Genomic DNA, 20,843 nt, shown 5'->3' with positions numbered 1-20,843 from the left:
GAAAAAGAAATTCATGCTAGGTTTGCTCTTGAACCTCAAACTACAAGTTATGGCTGCAATGCTTGATAAGTGCTTAGTTAGGATGGAAAAGGCATGAAGTTTTAAGATATTTTGAGAGAAAGAAAGATACTTCACATAACTTTTATTATAGTATATTGTTATGATTGTCCTAGCTTATTATTAGTTGTCATTAATCTCTTACTGTGCCTAAAAAATTAAACTTTATCTTAGGTATGCATTTGTAGGAAAAACAGTATTCACAGGGTTCTGTATTATCCAAGGTTTCAGGCATACATTGGGAGTCTGGGAATGCCTCCCCCACAGATAAGAGAAGACTACAAAATTCTTACAATACTATCCAGCAAGCAAATTCTGTGGTATTTAACCAAAAGAATTAGAAATTATGCCCACAGAAAAACCTGTGAACAGATGCTTATAGCAACTTCATTCGTAATTGCAAAAACTTGGAAGCAACCATGATGTCCTTCAATAGGTGAATGGATAAATAAACTGTGTTATACCCAGACTAGAAAATACTATTCAGTATTAAAATGAAATGTGTCATCAGGCCATGAATAGACTTGAAGAAACTGTAAATGCTTTATTACAAAGTGAAGGAAGCCAATCTGAAAAGGTCACATGCTATATAATTCCAACTACATAACATTCTGGAAAAGACAAAACTGTGAAGACAATTTAAAAGTGAACAACAAATTAATAATTCAAGAAAAGTAGTATGCTAAATGAACAAAGTCTACAGATTAGGAATGAACAGCCAAGAGGTGGGTTATAATCTTTAGTGTTATGTGACAATGGGACGTAGTGGGAAACATTTAAGTAAGTTTGGATTAGAGCCTTATTACAGAGAAAAAAATGTTGATTTCTAGGCTTGGAAATGTGTGCTTAAATTGATGTACACTGGAAAACCCAAATATTTCTGAGCAGAAAAGTGGAGTGATATGAATTCTGCTTGCTGTTTGTTGTTCAGTCACTCAGTCAGTCATGACTGGCTCTTTGTGACCCCATGGACTGTAACCCACCAGCCTCCTCTGTCCCGGATTCTCCAGGCAAGAATACTGGAGTGGGTTGCCATTTCCTTCTCCAATGAGTTCTGCTAGAAAAAGATTAATCTGGAGACAGAGTAGAGAATACATAGGAAAAGTTTCAGGGAAGGAGAGTGGAGGGCGAGTAAACCACTTATAAGTCTACAGCTGAATTTCAGGTAGGAAATCTTGTGCAGGATTTGGGTAGAAGTTTCAAACAGACATTCAACAGAAAGTTAGCACAAGGCACAAGAACATGCGTATGCATCCGTACAAATAAAACACTACATTCCTTTTGAGGAAAAGCCTATGTAAGATCCAAGTCACCCTGAAAGTTTAAACACTAAATGACAAAAACAAGTTGGATGTTAATTGTTAACAAGCTTTGGAGCTGTGCCCCCTGCCCAGCCATGGTACAGAAAGGCAGGTTTTACGCACTTGACCCCCTCCCCACACAAGTGTACCAAAGAGCCCATGGAAAAGAGCACTAAGGAACCAAGAAAGCTAATGATGAAGCATGATCTGTCTAAGTGAGAAATCAGCAGTGGTGGAGCTGGGAGAGAGATTTCATAAAACTCTTACCCTCTGCATAACCGTACTCTCTTGTTATTGTGACAAAGTTGACAAAGCTCAGAAGTACCTAAAGAGTCAAGGCAGGTTCCAGTCAACTCTGAAGCATGATCTTTAGTTCCTTCTCCCAGGATTCTCAGACCCAGAGCTCCCCACACTGAAACTCACCTCGATTTTCTGTCTTCAAGGAACGTCATCTCAATGCTTTTTCACTTTGCTGTTCTTCATCCTGTCCTCTCTCTCCCAAACAACTCACTTGATCTCTGCTCTGTCCTTTCATACTTTGATTCTAGATCACAGGATAAACCAACCAATGCAGACACGGGTGACGCCAAGGTCTTGCATCTGCACGTGCAGTGGGTGTCCCATCCATCGTGCCCACTTCAGGGACTCCCTCCCTGCTATTCTCTGACTGGGACCTTGTCCTGTGTTTGCTCAGCCTTTGCACTTGGTGTCCTGGGTTATCCAGAGATTAAACACCCCCAGGGGCAACCCTCACAACCAAAGGATGGATGTCAGAGGAAGTCCTTGGTTTTCATTTAATCCTGATGTGCATTTCTCACATTTCCTTAGACAATCTTCAGCTAGAAGGAGGCCAGGTTACCAGCAGCAGGAATTCTCTAACATGATTTTCATTGATTTTTCCCCCTTCCCTGTCTGACTTGCTCCTCTACCTCCTTCTACCTTCCTGGAATCACACCCCAAATAAACTGCCTTCGTCAGAGTCGTTTTCTAAGGCTCTGCCTTGGAGGGAAACCTAAAAGATAAATTACATACTCTGTCACAGGTCATTGTGATATTAGGCTGCACTATTTAGATTACATTTGAGTGCTTACAGATGCCTTCTCTGGAGAAACAAAAGAATAATCTCTTACTTTTATAAAGGAGTGACAGTTGAGCTGGTGATTTGGGACACAATTACAGAGCATAAAGGAGACACTTTGAAGTATATGGCACCTATAAATACCCCCAAACACAACACATAAACCCATACTTATGAGGTTTTTGCCCCATATGAAGATGAAAATTTCCATACTTGGATCCACAACCACAGTGAAACAAATTGAGATTTCATGCCTAGACAAGCTGTATTGTTCATTACAGATATAAATTACCTTTTTTCATGGGGATCAATTTGAACTACAAATGACGAATGTGGTATAGGCTGAGGAAAGTCAAAATTGGCACTACTAAATACAACCACTGATTGATGACCTCCTATGAACCAGAATGTTAAAGCAACATTCAAAATATGCTTACAATCCCTATAATTTAACTTAAATGGAAAAACTTTTAAAAGCCCTAACCATCTTACAATTTTCATGATATCAACGTAAAGAACTCTTGAATTTAATAAAGAAATAAATTGCATTTACATTGAAAATGTATTATACCCAATGCAGGGAGAAAGAGACACTAATGGTCAGAGTGTTAGCAAGTGTGTCATTTCCCTTTGTGTAAACTTATATTGCTACATTTTAAATCAGTTCTCAATCCCTTAAAATACTGTGTTATATTTATACACTGAACAGCTGGCATATAAAAAAACACAATGCCAGGCCCACAGAGATGAGTTGGATATAGTTCTGACCTTCCACGACACTATGGTCTAATAGGAAATTGAGCTAGTATAAAGGATTAGATTTTCAATCAAACTTACATGAATCAGAGATCTTACCCAATATCAAGCTTTATTAATAATTCAAGAATACAACTTTCAGGAAGCAAAGACTAAATAGAGAGAGGTCTGGGCTCTCCCATGTCTCCCATGTGTCCATCTCCCCACATTAGATATGTGCTTTCAGGCCCCACACCGACAGATCTGCTAAGCAAGAGCTGTGGGTTGCCTTACATAGCAGGGAGCATGGGATTATGACATATCTTCATTTTATACCCAAGAAAATTGTATAGCTGATAAGACATTTTCCAGGGAATCATGCTTCATAAACCTATAGATCCCAGATATGTTTCCCTAAGCACACCAAAGACATTCTGCTAAGTGAAATCTATAGGGAAAAGACTCTCCTTCTAGGAAATACCATTAGTCTATTTCCCAAAGATCCGGTTACTTTGCTGACAAGATTCAACCAGGTCACCTGCCTTCCTTCCTTCCCTTGGAAGAGTCTGCCAGTAACAGGGAAAGAAAATCCATCACAGGCTAGCTGTTTCAATTCCTTCCTCCCCAGGGAGAGAGGATATATGCCCAAATGATGACAAGACCCAATAGGAATCTGTAACTGTTATAAGGGATCAGGCAGAGGTTGATAGAGAATTCAGAGGATAGCAGAGCGCTGAAGACTCTACTGTCTGTGAGAGCTCAGCATGTACATTTTACAGCACCTGAAATCATGCCTCCTACTTATGAGATGCATATCCAGGGAGCCACAGAGACCAGCTGGGTCCAATATTGGAGGGTCTGAACCAACCAAATGAAGATATGAAAGTCTAAAATATTCAAGGGCAGGAGACTGGGGTTAGTAGCTAAGGGGTTGAAAGCTATGGTTTGAAAGGCATGTGCTGTTAGAGTGTGACTTTCCTCGGGTAACAACTTTAAGAGGGTTTGTTCCTCCTCTCCATCTCCCCTTCTTGCTCACTCTCTTACTCTCTCCCTCTCCATACTTTCTTCTCCCCTCCTGCTAGTCTCCTTCTCTCTCTTTAATTCAGTATAAGTAGGGGTTGTTGTTGTTTAGCCGCTAAGTCATGTTGGGCTCTTTTGTGATCGCGTAGACTATAGCCTGCCAGGCTCTTCTGTCCATGGGATTCTCAAGGCAAGAATACTGGAGTGAGTTACCATTTCCTTCTTCAGGGGATCTTCCCAACCCAGAGATCGAACCCACATCACCTGAGTTGGCAGGTGAATTCTTTACCACTGACCCACCAGGGAAGCTCAAAAGGTAGGGTTGGAATAAATAAATATACTTTATACCATATTATAAAAATGTTTCTATAATATGGATTCCCTAGTGATTCCCTGGCCTTCCCTGGTGGCTCAAATGGTAAAGAATCTGCCCAGCATGCGGGAAACCTGGGTTCAATCCCTGGGTCAGGAAGATCCCCTGGAGAAAGAAATGGCAACCCACTCCCAGGAAATAGCAACCTACTCCACTGTTCTTGCCTGGAGAATCTCATGGACAGAGGAGCCTGGTGGGTTCCATGGGGTTTCAAAGAGTCAGGCACAAGTGAGTGACTAACACACACACTTAAAAATATTTAAATCTACTTCTTATAATATAAACTCTAAATTACATATTTACAGATGTGTGTTTCTATATAACAATTAATACTGACTTTAGAAAATACTTATTGAATATCCCCTAAGTGCTGTCAGGCACTATTCTCAGTTCTTGTGATATATCCATGCACAAAATAAACAAAAGCCCTTCCATTTTGGAGCTTACATTCTATCAGGAGGATATAGATAGCAACCAATAAACATAAGTAGCCTATATTGCTTGTTAGGATTCCCTCGGGCTTCCCTTGTGGCTCAGCTGGTAAAGAACACTCCTGCAATGCAGGAGACCTGGGTTCGATCCCTGGGTTGGGAAGATCCCCTGGAGAAGGAAAAGGCTACCTACTCCAGTATTCTGGCCTGGAAAATTCCATGGTTTATACAGTCCATGGGATCAAAAAGTCAGATAAGACTGAGCAACTTTCACTTTCATTGCTTGTTAGAAAGTCATAAGAACTAAGGAAAAAGGAATAGGACTGCTGAGAGGGAGCAGGCTGAAATTTTAAGTAGAGAATTCATCCTGCCATTAGAGGAATAATGGGGTGAAGGCAAGGGGCAGATGATAGAACTTTATAGACCATGTTGAAAGCCTTGGCTTATCTTCAGTGAGAAAAGGAGAATTTTTAGAAGGTTTTGAGCAGGGAAATTCTGTCATCCGATCTACGTCTGCCATGTTGAGCAGACTGTGGGGGCTCAGGAGAAGCAAGGATACCAGTTAAAAGACTATTACAACAAGCCAGACAGGAGATGAGGCTGGTGGGAGCAATGCAGGTGATAAGAAGTGATCAGATACAGACATATTTCAAAGATGCAGCCAACAAAGCAGCTTCCAGCTTCCTTGGGAATTGCATTTCCAGACAAAGACAGGGACTCCGGGAACCTTTCTCTGAGCACAAAGGATGCCTGAGACTGTGCTCCTGTGAATGCTGCCTGGGAGGAGGAGAATATTTTCTCCTATCCCTGCATCTGGCCACAGAGAAAAGGTTGAACATGTGGTGCATGGATTTGCAGGAGGTCCAAACTGGAGAAAAGTTGGGGCATGATGTTGAGTATTTCACAAGCCTCCCACGTTGACAGGAGGAAACTGGGTTCCAAAGGGACAGTGGCTTGGTCCAGGATCACTCAAGCTCCACACCCTACTGTCTCCTCCGATTTTCTGAGAGCCTGGCCTTTGGATCACACAAGCTTAGACCCAACATCTGGTTTCATCATTTTCAAGTTGTGTTTCCATGGGTTAATTTCCTCAAACCTCTCTAGACTTCAGCTTTAGCATCTGTAAAATCTAAAATGTATCAGTGTAAAATTGATCATGATGGCAGTCTTTTCCTGAGGTTGTTGAGATGATTACATGCGATCATCATTATGTGAAATAGCCTAGTGCCTAGTAGACAGGGAGGGGGAGCTGTTACTATTAAAAATGAGTGGCTGAGCCTGGATTCGAGCACAGTTGGCACCAATGAGGCTTTCTACTATGATAGTCACTAGAAGCAGGGCCAGCAGGGATTTACAAGCAGTAATTGCCTCTTTCTTTCGAGAACTACACAGGCCCAGTGGGGAGAGGAGTCTTTTCTGTGCAGCACTCCCTGATCCTGAGACATCATCCCTGCTGTACACAGTATGTCGCTCCACACCTCATCACAAGTGCCAGAAATCTTGTTGGAAGGAGCTGTGGCTGGGGGAGTCATCCTTGGCTGCATCTGAATAGAAACTGAGACACAGAGGAGGCTTTGCTTCCCAGGCATCCACTATCCACTCCCAGAGGATGAACCTTGTTCAGATGGAGACAAAAATCAAATGCAGCATCAAAGACCAAAGAGGTCAGACTGTGCTTTTTCCTGCCCTGGCAACAGTGAAAGGACCCTTTCATATTTATTGATCCAAAGAATGTTTCCTGATTGCAAAGAGCAAGAGAACATACAAAGAAGGTAGTCCTTTAACAATGGGGCTCTAATCCCTAGATGAACAGTAGAATCATCTGGCAGCTTTGTATAAAAACTTCAGTGTACTGCCTCCACTTTAGACTTCCTAAATCTAAATCACTGGAGATGGAGCCTTGGCCTTAGTATTTTTCACATGGTCCAGATGATCCTAATGTACAGCCTAATAGTCTGTATCAGAGAAATAATTTTATAGACCTAATGCTGCCATTGAATGTAAAAGCACCTTTTGGGTCTATGTTAGTTTCTTATTGCTGCTATAACAAATGATTATAAATTCAGTACCTCAAAAAAACAGAAATGTGATATCTTACAGTTCTGGACGTCAGAGAGCTAAAATGGGCCTTACTGAACCAAAGTCAAGGTGCTAGCAGGGTTGCATTCCTTCCGTAGGTTCTGAGGGAGCAGTTTGTCTTTCATCTTTTCCAGCATCTAGAAACCACTTGAGTTTCATGGCTTATGGTTCCTTCCTCCATCTTCAAAGCCAGCAGTGCATAGGATATCTTCAAATCTCTTTTTCTCTTTGCTTCCATTATCACATTTACTTCTCTGATGCTAATAAGGACCTTTATCATTACACTGAACTCATCTCAAGATCTTTAATTTAATCAATTTAATCTCATCTGCAACATCTATCTTGTCATATAAGGTGATGATCCAAGGATTAAGAGATGAATATCTTTGGGAGTTCATTATTCTACCTGCCACAGAATCTTTTAAGAATGGAGAAATGGTAGCAGGGAGGTAACCTCAAAGGGAGGTTACCTTTGACTACTGCTGCTGCTGCTAAGTCGCTTCAGTCATGTCCAACTCTGTGCGACCCCATAGATGGCAGCCCACCAGGTTCCACCGTCCCTGGGATTCTCCAGGCAAGAACACTGGAGTGGGTTGCCATTTCCTTCTCCAATGCATGAAAGTGAAAAGGGAAAGTGAAGTCGCTCAGTCGTGTCCGATTCTTCGTGACCCCATGGACTGCAGCCTACCAGGCTCCTCCGTCCACGGGATTTTCCAGGCAAGAGTATTGGAGTGGGTTGCCATTACCTTCTCCAACCTTTGACTGAACAGCTGGGTAAGTTTTTAAATCTGCTTAGACTCTGAGAATAAGTAGTTTTAAAAATTTACCTAGCTACCAGTTTACCTAGCAATCAAAGGTAATGAGACTTCCAGAATTACCCTATTACCCAGAAAAAAAGCAGAGAAATTTCAGGTGAGAATTTTGTGCTGACTCTTACTACTGCTCACTCTTTCAATTCTTGCCTCCCACCAAACTCCCCAATGAAACTTTAGAATTCTCTGCAGGCTATTAGACAAAATCCTTAATGATTTTTACTAAGTAGATTTCTACCTAATAGATTCTCAAAAAATCTTTCAGAAGTAGATTCTGAAAAAAAAAAAAAGAAAATTATGATTCCCTCACTTTTACCAAGAAAAACATCCTATAAGACTTCCCTGGTAATTCAGTGGTTAAGAATCCACCTGCCAATGCAGGGGACACAGGTTCAAAGCCTGGCCCAGAAAGATTCTACATGCCGTGGAACAGCTAGGCCCATGCACCCCAGCTACTGAGCCTGCACTCCAGAGCAGCAACCTCTGAAGGCTGATGCCCTAGAGCCTGTTCTCCACAACAAGAGAAACCTCCGCCATGAAAAGCCTGTGTTCGACAGCAAAGAGAAGGCCCTGCTTGCTGAAACTGAGGAAAGCCCGAATGCAGCAATGAAGACCTAGAGCAACCAAAAATAAATAAATAGTTTAAAAAGAAATAAAATAAAAAGAGGCAAATAATAAAAAGAGAGGCGAGGCCCTGAACATGGGAGCACAGCTGAGCACTGGAAGCCTGGCCATCCATTTATTTTCTTGGCCGCAACACGCATGCACCATGTGTATATTTACAAGTTGACGCTACTCTCCAATTGGAAATCCTTTTAAAGAAGAAAGGAGACTGTTATTCCCTCTCTTGTTATGGGAATAAAACCTTGCAAACAGGTGTCATGAGGCAGAAACCTTTTCAGGAAATTCTCCAAGATGAGCATCCCATTTTCTCTGCCATTTCTAATCAGCCAGGGATTGAGGGATTCCCTTCCTCTTAAGGTCCCACCTTGTACTGCTTGCAATTCCAAAGGAGATTTAGGGTGGACCAAAAAGATCATTTGGGTTTTTCCTTAATATCATACAGAAAACTTCTAACAAACTTTTTGGCCAACCCAATACTTTAATAGATTACAGATTATTTTCAGTAGCTGACCTAGACATAGCATCATCACTTCCTGATTGTATTGATATGTTTCTATTATTTGCTTATTTGTGTCTCCAGAGACAATTCTTTTTTGTCTTATTGTAAACAGCATAGCAAGGACTCTGTATTAAATCATAATTATTTACCCATGCAGTTCATGCACCTTTGTCCCTGGAGAATCTGGTGACGTGAATTTACAGGAACGTCAGGGTATTTCTCACCAACAGTTTCCTGTTATTGGTATGCTTTTGTTTAGTCGTGATCTTTTTTTTTTTTTTCTTTTCACTCCTTCGGTTTCTCAAGGGAAAAATAAACAGGCACATGAAAATTATCACAGTCGTGGGATATCATCTGGGGACTTCACATATGTGTTTTCATCAGGGACTGGGCACTCTGGCAAGGCCAAACACCGTGGGATTGTCTTGACAGACAATTAGTTATCATTCATTTGTTCTCTTGGTTTTCCCACATGCTTCAGATAGCTATCTTAGTTCATTATGTAGAACTTCCCAGTCAAGAAAGAGCCTGTACAAAAATAGAAAGCATTATATGAGATTTATCAATGAGAAATAATCAATTTTCTGAGTTCTGAAATATAGGAATCCAGTTTGATATTTTCATCTGCCAAATAACAATATAATTAGTCTCATCAATAGAGATGAGAACTCTCGTGAGTTGAAGCATCCATGTCAATTAAAATAGAAAACTGTATTAGGTGGTTACTGATTGACACTGCAAAACTTGGAAAGCTTCAACATGTACCCAAGTTTTTCAGTCTTCTTCTTACTTTAGTACACATTTATCATGATTTTTAATATCCATTAGAAATTGAAAAACAAGAATTCTTATCCTCAAAAACATTCAGGAAAACAGAGCTGGTTTTATAAATCCTCTTCTCTATACCAATCTGCTTACAAAACACAAACTGAGAATAGACATCAGCAAATGACTTTCTGGAGTTGTTCTGTTCAATACAGTGTCTGTGAGCCACATGCCACTACTTAAATTTAAATTAATGAAAACTAAATAACAGTAAAATTTCAGTTTCTTTGTCATTCTAGTCACATCTCAGTCACTCAATAGGCATATGTAGCTAGAGGATATTGTATGGACAACCCGGACTATTGAACATTTCTATTAGTAAACAAAGTTCTGTTGGACAGCTATGATCCAAGATGGGATTCAACTTGCATCAAAATCCAATAAATAGGAAATTAATACCTTTCGAGGTGAACAGTTACTAGTGGAAATTGCAGCTAAACTTTCCTTAGGTTTAAAAATGCTGCGCTTTTTTATTTTCTCCAGTGAAAAGAACCCTCTTAAACCTAACATCTCCTTTATATTTCTCTGCCCCCTTAGTTTTTGTTCCTTTTCAGAAACAAGTTAATAAAGTATATAGATCTGGTAAAGCTGAAAAATGAATCAGGAAATATAACAAAGGACTGTGAAACATCATCTTGTCCTGCGGCAGCAGTATTTACTGGACCAGCTGATAATTTGCCTAATGCTTGTTCATTTTCCTTTCCTTCCAGTCCTTTAAAATGCCACACTTAAGTGCAGATTTAAGTAGACATCAAAGCACGTAAATATAGAAGTCAATTGTTTGGAAATTCCTTTCATGATCTGTTTGCTCTTAGCATCAAGCCCCTTTTATCTATAGTATCTCAAATTTTATTACCCATCTCCCCACTCCCAGAATTACCTCCAACCTGTTGATCGCTTAAATATGCTAAAGAGATGAACTGGGACAGAGTCTCTAGCTCAGATTTTGAGTCCTGTATCTGCCACTTATCTGGAGCTCTCTGACCTTGAGGAAGTTACTTTTTTCTGAGTGATGAACTTCTCACTCCTACAGAATGAGGGATGCCACTAAGCATATCTGCTCCCCAAGGTTGCTGTGAAGGCCCCACAAGCTGCTAGAGGTGATGTCACCACATAAGAGGTAGAGTTGGTGCCTATGATCACTGGTTATCTTACATTATTGGCCCCATGGGAGGCTCTGAAGGTCACAGCCCCTGGGAGTCATGTGGAAGGACAAACCAAATCATTGATTCTTTTAGGGTCTTTAGAGTTCCAAGAAAACTAGACTTGCTGGTTTGTCACCTCCAGGATCCTTTGTCAGCATTTTCCATCTTGCTTTAGAGATGAGGAAGTCAATGTTCAACACTAAAATGCTTGTCCAGTTCCCTGTAAGTCTTGGCCAGTCAGTGCCATTGGACATTGAACACTGAAGTTCCTTATCAGAAATTTCTTATGTTGAATTTATATAATCTAATTAAGTCATCTAATCTGGGTACTGTTTCCAAAACTCTTTTCCATAAGTAATATAAATGCAAGCATAACAGAATAAGTAAAATAATGGTGTAACCAGAAAGAACAGAGGGAAACCATCTACCCAAATAAAGTATTTAGAATATAAAGAGCTGATTCTATTTTTCTACTTAAGCTTCACTGGAAGATTCTTTTCCAAGCAAAGAAAACCTTTGCTTTTGTTCTACCCGCTTTGTCCTAGTCATCTCAGATTTGATTCTAGGGAGAAGGATTTCCTTGTTGATGAAAGAATGATTGATTTTTAAGTTCATGAAATGGAACTCCTGCCAGGACTCTACCAGCCAAGGCAGTTCATGCAACAAACCTCTGAGCAGGCTGCCAGTAAGCCCCTGCTGTCCCCCTCCTTCCCACTGTTTGGGGATTCACTTGGTTAGGGTGGTGTGAAAGCCCTGAAACCATCATAGTGCCAAGTTCTCTGTTGGACACTTGAATAGGGCAGTGCTCTGCAGTTTCAACAGTTTCTCTTTTGCAGTGTAAAACTGATCATTTGGAGGCAATTAACCTTGCTATTCCTCATTTTTTTCATCTGAAAATTGCATGCCTTACCTGGGATACTGTGAAGACTACGCACAACATCCTATTTTGCATGTCAGCACGGTGCTGGCAGAAATGCAACAAATGTGAGTGGATCTTATCCTCCCGTTTGTATTTCCATCAATTCAATTTAACCAGCATTTATTCAATGTTCCAAGACCCAGCTAGCACTGGGAGGGATGCAGTGATAAAATGGTCTTCACTCTTGAGTGGTATACACTCTAGGAGGGCTGATGAAACAAACACATGAATAACTGTAGCATAAGGAAAAATATAACACTTGCATATCGAGGCAACAATCAAACTTCTAAAGAGGCACAGAGGAAGGAGAAAGTGATTCATTCTGGGGAGATCTCTTAAGATTTCATGGAGGAGATGGCATGGGCTCTATCTTTTAAAAAATCATAAGAGATCCACTGTGTAGATGAGGAAGAAGGGCATTCTAAGTGAAAAAAATGGAACGAGCAAAGCATGGAAGGCGAAAGTGAAAGGTTTTAGAAAAGAATGGTTGGCCCAGGGAGTATGAAAAGGGCTGTACATGAAGGGGAACTGTGAGAGGTCAAGCTCAAAGAGAAGGCAAGATTGTATGGCATTGAATGCCTTGCAAAGAGTTTAGATCTTATGACCAGGACCAGGGTGTCTGCCCTTTTCCTGTCATGGCACACATAGAAAATAACCATGTTTGTTCAGCCCACTGGAGTAAGTGGATGAGACAACCTTTGGCTAGAGGCCACAGCCTGGAGCTCCCCAAAGGCCAGAGGATCACTATCTCAGCATACCTCTAATTGACTCGTAGCACAGCTGGATCCCATGGCACGTGGACGGGAAGTGGGGTAGGAAATCTCAGCTCTACTCGATGGGAACTAGGGAGGGTTTCTGAACAGGGGGAGTTACAGTACCAGAACTTACCATTAAATAGTCAACTTTCCAAGCCATAGGCACATATGTCATGGCTGAAGTCCAGAAATGGTGAATATCTGCAGAGAAAAAGAAATCATTCTACACTGGATTTCTGTCTAACTTTCTATTTGCAAAGCTCACTGTTCAAATAAAGATACCTGATCCAATGGGTATCTTAATATTTGAATTGCCATTCACATCCAACTTATTGGGAAATGCAAGGCTTGTGAAATTAAAACATGTTCATGCCTGAATGGCTTAAATCAACACATTGGCCTTCCAAAATAGGAAGGTTACAGCAATAAACTTGGTAATTGTTTTTCCTAACTGAAAATCTTTGCTTAAATTTGGTTCTTTGGCTGTAAGATATATTCTCAATTTTTCTGACACTTTTCCTTAGAGAAACTTTAAACATGTACACAAAACTATAAAGGAAATTATAAAGGAAAAAAACTGTGTAACTAGCCTGAAAGGATTATCCAAGTTTTGCTTTTTTAACTGTTAAATGTTATCCTTAAATGTTAAGTAACTCTTGTGTCTGGTTAGGTTATTGGAAAGTTCTCCAGAATTCCTATGAATATTTAGCCATTTTATTTTTCCTTTATGTCATGCTCCACTTGTATCTTACAGGAAAACCTGACATACATAAATCTAATGAATCAAAGATGTAAAAGAAAGTTGAAACCCAAAATTAAAGCAGGAGCATTCATATTTTATTTTGTCTATATATTATCTTTAATGACGGAGAAGGTGATGGCACCCCACTCCTGTACTCTTGCCTGGAAAATCCCATGGACAGAGGAGCCTGGTAGGCTGCAGTCCATGGGGTCGCGAAGAGTCGGACACGACTGAGTGACTTCACTTTCCCTTTTCACTTTCATGCATTGGAGAAGGAAATGGCAACCCACTCCAGTGTTCTTGCCTGGAGAATCCCAGGGATGGGGGAGCCTGGTGGACTACCGTCTATGGGGTCACACAGAGTCGGACACGACTGAAGCAACTTAGCTTATCTTTAATGAAGATGATGAAAACTAAATTAAAATGTATTAGTGCTGGAAGATAAATAACACATATGACAATCTCTTTTCTCTTGTTCTCGCTCAAGCTCTCACTTTCATTTTGGTGGAAGGAAGTTAAATTCCTACTTAGAAGATGCTATCTTTAATTGTTTTATCTCAGATCTCAAAGATAATTTTAAGTGGGTTTGAATTGCTAGACAGAGTTAATATGAGTTGCCAAACTATAAACAAATATACTAATATGCACAAACATATAAAGACATAAACATGAATGTTTTGTGTATGTATGTGTATGTATATATAAATGTGTATAATTGTTCTGTGCTGGAGGCAGCCACCACTGGCCCAATGAAACCTGAGAATATGTATCTCCTCTCCACCCCCTAGTCCTGTGACATCAGATTGGTACCATGACATAGACCATGGTGGAATATTTATATCATGGAAATCAGAAAACACTATAAAATGAGACTTTCCCCCCCAGAAAGCCTGTTATTAAACATTTGTCAGCATACCTTGAGTGCATATGTATACACATGTGTTTATGCACAAAAATTTGCATCTGTGTGTATTCATACACAAAGATACATATATATGTTTTGAAGATTAAGTAGCATATGAAGAGATGAGAGGATTTAGGAGAAGAGACTTCACTATCAGGAAAACAAGTGAGCAGTGACAGGAGGTGGCAAAGCGCAGTGTGTATCCAAGATCACAGAATCTTATGTTTTGGTCAGAGTGAAAAATGTGTGAGGAAGAAAAAAGTAGGAGGTCAGGCTGGGAAGTGTTTCTTGAAGACTGGATATAAAAGGCACAGAAAACTGACATACTAGACACGCAAATTCCCAGTATGTCTTAAGAATGTTAGTTGTGTAAGTAATCAGAAAGACAGATTGAAAGGAGCGGACATCAGTCAGAAAACTAGATGTTTGAGTTAATGATTTTGAAGGTACTTATGAGTGATTAGATCTGAGGTGGTAGGGCTTCCTTGATGGCTCAGCAGATAAAAGAAACCGCCTGCAATGCAGGAGACACGGGAGATGCAGGTTCGATCCCTGGGTTGGGAAGGTGGGTAAAGAGAAGGGGAGAAGGCATTGTAGATGAAGATAGATGATGTAGAGGTGGTAGAACTGAGGGGCCCTGGTGTTGGATAGCTTATCTTCATGGCTAAAAAGAGCCCCAGGATGACAATCTAAAGGAAGCCTATGAGCCAAGAGCCCAAGTCATGACATGGTGTCATAGTTGAACAGCATGATCTTTAAAGGTGCAGGGATTTTGCCTCATATTCACAAGCAGAAGAGAAGAACTCCAGGGCATCAGGTTGACAAGATTAGAAGGTGACTATAACCTGTAGATATCCCAGCCTATATAATTCTAAAGATATCCTCAAGATGCCCTTGATTTTGCCAGTAGTTAATGTTTTTTTGGGCTTCTCTACCTTTTAGGATACTGATTCTGCTGCTACTTATATTAACCCAGCCAGAAAATGAGCACCTTCTCTGAGTTCCACTGGGTAAAACTTTACTCTTCCTAGGGATTTGAGAGCATGACAGACTTTCCGAAAGATCTGGGGCCTGTTTGGAAGCGAGGGAGAACACATTTACAAATAAGCAGCACAAACAATTGCAAATTAAATCATAAGTATCACTGTCCTTGAAATGTCCCCAGGCCAACCCAGCTGTGAGTATGAGCTTCATGCCACTTCACCTTACCTGGCCTCAGCCTCTCTTCATCTCATTGGCTCTTCTCTCTCTTCTCTTCTCTCATCTCTCAAACCCTATCCAGTCTAAAAAAAAATATATTTTAATTGCTTAGATCAACTTGCTAACATCTCCATTTTCCAAATGGAAGATAGAAAAGTTTCACTGGCAGTTGAATAAGTAGCCCAGTATCACTGAACTGAAATTAGATGACTCTCTCTCTCCTCACCTAGAGAAATAAGAAAATCCCTTTTCTTCTGCATGCAGAGGAATTGTTCTCTCTTCCCTAAAGCTATCAGCCTTTCCAGGTTATAGGGATTCCACATATTTTTGCAGGTTGATTCTTCCCCAAGGGAAATCCTGGTGTCAGATGTTATAATACAATAGTAATCCTTTATTCCATGTCATCACTCCTATTTATAACACTATCTCTTACCATTCTTTCATCCTAATCAGGCTAGTAGACAGCAGTCCTGAAATGCAGGTAATCAGTGTGCTCTGGCCACATTAAGAACTAAAGAAAAAAGCCAGATTGTACTAAAATGGTCACAAAGCCTTTACATGACTATCAGTTACACAATCTCTTAGGAAAAGAGACTCCATATGGCAATTTTCTGTCCAAGTCACTATAATTTTTACCACTGCCACGGAGTGAAACCAAGCTATTATAATTGCCATCACTTATCCGGCCAAAGGCCAGCATCTGAGCCAAATGAAATGCAAGCACGTATGAGCTGGATAGGAGGAAGCCAGCTGATGATGTGCACGAACTCTGCGTGATGCCTATTGGCACACTATCTCAATCAAATCCTTTCTTCAGGCAATCAATGCTAGAATCACTCATGAGAAAGTGAATGTTCTAAAATGTGTGTGTATATGCTCAATCATGTCCAACTCTGCAACCCCATGGACTGTAGCCCATCAGGGCCCTCTGTCCATGGGATTATCCCAGCAAGAATATTGGAGCAGGTGGCCATTTCCTCCCCAAGAGGATTTTCCTGACCCAGAGATGGAACCCGTGCCTCCTGCAGCTCCTGCATTGGCAGGCAGATTCTATAGCACTGCACCATCTGGGAAGTTCTGAAATGGCTTTAATGTAATTTTGGCAGTTTCTATCACTTTTTTCACTGGTTGCCTTTCTTTCTTATCCCCAACTTGAATCCTCCATCATCCTCCTAAGTTGTTTCTTCTGTTACACCCTGTAAGTAAACTTATACCCTGTAAGTTTAATTTAGAGCCTAAATTACTGTAGGCTCTTATTATTTAAATAGAAGGCAAGAAGGTCTAAGCGTCTAAGTTGGGTGGATAATCCAGTGATCAAATCTGTCAAAGTTGTCCTCCAGTTTAACTCAGTTGCCTTGTATCTGCTGCCTAGACTTTTTGAATATGGCTTCTCTGAAAATGCAAAATTAAGATTTATATCCAACACCCCACACACAGTCTCTAATCTTCCTCACCCCCCTTTATTTCAGCAACTGAAGAGGCTGCCAGTCCCACTGGGACTCTGACAAGCTTCTTGAGGCATAATATTCAGTGCTTCCCCTCAGACCCATACCAAGTATCTCTTACTTCATGGCCTGAGGCTTCTCCTTCACAGCAAAGCTGGATGTGGACAGGAGCAAACACAACCTACAAATGTAGGAGAGGTTACCCCCAGGGATTTCCTGTAACCAGTGGAAAATGGAAGCTAATGGATAAACGCGTCTGACAATTATGCTGTCTTATAAGAATACTGTTCTGAGATATATTAAGACTTCTAACAAGGCTGTGACAGAGGACCAGTTGCCCCAAACTGGACAACTTGAAGTGAAAGTGTTAGTCCCTCGGTGTGTCTGACTCTTTGCAACCCTATGGACTGTAGCCCACCAGGCTCCTCTGTCCATGGGATTCTCCCGACAAGACTACTGCAGTGGGTTGCCATTCCGTTCTCCAGGGGATTTTCCTGACCCAGGGATCAAACCCAGATCTCCTGCAATGCAGGCAGATTCTTTACCACAAAGCCATGGACAGAGGACCAATCACCCCAAACCAGACAACTTAACCCTTCTAATAATGCTTTTTCCTGCTTCCTGTTTTCTTCTCTATGCCTCTCTCCTACTTTCTGAGAATACTTAAAAATATCTATATGTAAGACTCTACTTCAGGCTCCCCTTTAGGGGAAGCACATCAGTTGTAAGGCAAAACACTGCACCTCATAACTGTTTTTAGGATAAGAATTTTGTCTTCCCTAATACTATGCTTTCACATGTACAGTGTTCTCAATGAATGGATGTGTGGTGGTACATTGACAGGTCCTCAGATCCTAGGACTGCTGCTGCCAACTTGGCCCCCAAAGTCTGAGTCACTAGAAAATAGCCCATTAAGAGCTGAGTAATCAGACAACATGAATGAACTGCATCTTCATTACTGCATGAGATGACATATGGTAAGGTATAGTATGGTACATACAGTTTTTTAGTGAATTGAAGCACATTATTTTATTCTTAAAACTATCATTGGTGATATGAAGGGAAGAGATTACAGAAATACTTTCATTTTCACATTAAAGTTTTAAAATAATCCAAAATGTATATGAATTACAGTATTACTTTCCATATTTGCCCAAGATATCTTTTTTCCATTCCTTTATTTTCAATCTTTTTATATCATTTTATTTTAGAGTATGACTTTTGAATGGAGATAGATTTTGAGTTTTTTTCATCTAATCTAATAACCTCTATATTTTTAATGGAGGGGGAGGAATCCACTTACATTTATTAAACTTACTGGTATATTTGAATTTATTTCTTCTATTACCTTTAACCTTTTTTCTAGTCATAAATTCATCCAAAAGGCAGAGATAATTCTTTAAAAGGATGGTAAAGCTTCCTTCAGTCATTCTCTTTCTTTCTCATTAAGTTTCAAAGTTATTGGCTGCATTTTCACTTTTTGTGGTTATTAGGTACGTATATTTTTAAAACTAATTTAATATTTCTTCCTGAAGTTATTCTATCCTCATTCTGAACAAATGAAACACCTGAACATACTTGAGTTACTTTTTCAACATTATTTTGTATTATAATATTGTTGGGGCTTCCCTGGTAGCTCAATCGGTAAAGGATCTACTTGCAGGAGACCTGGGTTCAACCGCTGGGTCTAGAAGATCTCTTGGAGAAGGAAACAGGCACCCACTCCAGTATTCTTGCCCAGAGAACTCCATGGACAGAGGAGCCTGGTGGGTTACAGTCCATGGGGTTACTGCGATTCACGGAGTCGCAAAGAGTCAGACACAGACTGAGCTACAAAACCACCACCACCATAATATTGTCAAAATCTAGTTTTACCCATTTTAAACACATGTACACAGACACACATGCTCACACACACATGGTCATTTTTTTACTAAAATTTACCAACGTAAAAAGTTGATCTCTGTGGTCACAGATGTATCTTCCAGTTCAGTTCAGTTCAGTCACTCAGTCGTGTCCAACTCTGCGACCCCATGAATCGCAGCACGCCAGGCCTCCCTGTCCATCACCAACTCCTGGAGTTCACTCAGACTCACGTCCATTGAGTCCGTGATGCCATCCAGCCATCTCATCCTCGGTCGTCCCCTTCTCCTCCTGCCCCCAATCCCTCCCAGTATCAGGGTCTTTTCCAATGAGTCAACTCTTCGCATGAGGTGGCCAAAGTATTGGAGTTTCAGCTTCAGCATCATTCCTTCCAAAGAACAACCAGGACTGATCTCCTTTAGAATGGACTGGTTGGATCTCCTTGCAGTCCAAGGGACTCTCAAGAGTCTTCTCCAACACCACACTTCAAAAGCATCAATTCTTCGGTGCTCAGCTTTCTTCACAGTCCAACTCTCACATCCATACATGACCACTAGATGGACCTTTGTTGGCAAAGTAATGTCTCTGCTTTTGAATATGCTATCTAGGTTGGTCATAACTTTTCTTCCAAGGAATAAGCGTCTTTTAATTTCATGGCTGCAATCACCATCTGCAGTGATTTTGGAGCCCCCCCTAAAAAAGTCTGGCACTGTTTCCACTGTTTCCCCATCCCATGAAGTGATGGGACCAGATGCCATGATCTTCATTTTCTGAATGTTGAGCTTTAAGCCAACTTTTTCACTCTCCTCTTTCACTTTCTTTAATTCCATGCATTTTATTTGAGTTTGCTCTTCCTTTTGTTGAAATAAATACAATAACAGTTTTTTCACTATAGATGGTAAATTTCTTTAGTTTTATATGTCAGAAATTGCCATTATTTCATCCTTAGCCTTGAATAAGAGTTTATTTGGATATAAAAGTTGATTATTTGGATATAAAAATGTTGATAATCATTTTTCCTAGAATATTGATGGTTTTGTTCCAAGTTCTGGTTGTATCTATTGGTGCCAATAAGAAATCTGCCATCAGACTAGTAGCTATTCTTGAGAATAATCTGTCTTCTCATTTTGACAACTTAATTATTTTTCTCTTTATTTCTAATGTTCTGCAGTTTCACTGTAATGTATCTCAATATAGGTTTACTAGTTTCATTTTCACCCTTTGGAGTACATTTTCAATATGAGAACTCATATTCTTTTTCAGGTTATCTTTCAACTCTTTATTTACGACTTCTGTACCATTCTTGATCTCTTCTTCTAGAATGCCAATAAAGGAGAGGCTCAGAGTCTCCAGTTATGGGCACTTCACTGTTCATTAAGGTTTCTATTTGTCTCCATATGTTTCATTGACTGAATTTCTCAGGGTTGTGCTGTGCTTGTTGCTCAGTCGTGTCCGGCTCTTAGTAACCCTATGGACTGTAGTCAACCAGGCTTCTCTGTCCGTGGGGATTCTCCAGGCAAGAACACTAGAGTGGGTTGCCATGCTTTCCTCCAAGGAATCTTCCCAACCCAGGGATTGAAGCCAGGTCTCCCACATAGCAGGAGGATTCTTTCCCAACTGAGCCAACAGGGAAGTCCTAGAATACTAGAATGGGTAGCCTATCCCTTCTCCAGGTGATCTTCCCTAGCCAGGGACTTGAACTGGGGTCTCCTGCATTGCAGGTGGATTCTTTACTAGCTGAGCTACCAGAGAAGCCCGAAGAGTTCAGTTCAGAGCACTCAGTACCACCTACTAATTCATAATTTTATCTCTGCATACAGTACAAAGTTTACTTCATTTACCAAATATTTTATTTAATATTTATATTTTATATTTCCAAGATTTCTACCTGTTTTTAAAATCATCTATTCTTTAACACATTTCTTTCTGTTCTATTTGCATGTATGTATGTATTTCTGTGTATAATTTAAAATATCTATTGAGGTCCTCAGGTTTGATAAAATTAACTTCATTTTCAGAAAATTCACATTCCAATG

The 20,843-nt window shown here is 40.3% G+C and overlaps 1 long non-coding RNA gene across 1 annotated transcript; it reads right to left on the bottom strand.

Annotated features, from left to right (window-relative positions):
- Positions 1-8,977: 8,977 nt before the first annotated feature.
- Positions 8,978-12,857, bottom strand: LOC114118691 (uncharacterized). The gene is made up of 3 exons (XR_003591876.2): positions 12,787-12,857; positions 11,890-12,107; positions 8,978-9,537 (listed from the first exon to the last, which is right to left on the bottom strand). It is a non-coding gene; the product is annotated as an uncharacterized LOC114118691 (long non-coding RNA).
- Positions 12,858-20,843: the final 7,986 nt, after the last annotated feature.

The sequence above is a fragment of the Ovis aries genome, chromosome 16, assembly GCF_016772045.2.
Source record: "Ovis aries strain OAR_USU_Benz2616 breed Rambouillet chromosome 16, ARS-UI_Ramb_v3.0, whole genome shotgun sequence".
Classification (NCBI taxonomy): domain Eukaryota; kingdom Metazoa; phylum Chordata; class Mammalia; order Artiodactyla; family Bovidae; genus Ovis; species Ovis aries.
The sequence above is the reverse complement of the archived record's forward strand: the minus strand, read 5'-3'. Positions and strand labels throughout refer to the sequence as shown.